This window comes from Egretta garzetta, unplaced genomic scaffold, assembly GCF_000687185.1.
Source record: "Egretta garzetta isolate BGI_Z169 unplaced genomic scaffold, ASM68718v1 scaffold481, whole genome shotgun sequence".
Lineage (NCBI taxonomy): Eukaryota > Metazoa > Chordata > Aves > Pelecaniformes > Ardeidae > Egretta > Egretta garzetta.
Window position 1 is genome coordinate 601,973 of NW_009258681.1, and position 318 is coordinate 602,290.

At 60.1% G+C, this 318-nt stretch overlaps 1 protein-coding gene across 1 annotated transcript in view; it reads right to left on the reverse strand.

Moving 5' to 3' along the window:
• Positions 1 to 318, reverse strand: part of PLEKHA2 (pleckstrin homology domain containing A2) — a 25,609-nt gene that overhangs the window by 16,977 nt on the left and 8,314 nt on the right. The window lies entirely within an intron of this gene.

Consider the following 318-nt stretch of genomic DNA (forward strand, 5'->3'; position numbering starts at 1 on the left):
TGGTCACATCCCACCAAGCTGCCCTCCAGGGAGCTCAGCAGCGTGGGGCAGCTCCGTGCCACGGCTCAGCCCGCTGAGAAAGGGCAAAGTGGCCACAAAGGATTTGACACGAGACACCAGGTCCCTGGGAACCGTAACGAAAAATAATCCCAAAGCAGACCAGGCGCTAGAGAGAGCCCGAGCACGCTCCCAGGAAATGGAAAACAATCTGCAACTCCAGCAGAAAATCTGTGCAGCCAGGATGCCGAGTCAGCAGGGAAAACAATGACCCATCGCCGCGGGGCCAGGCCGTGTCACCAGGTCTGCCGCGGGCACGGA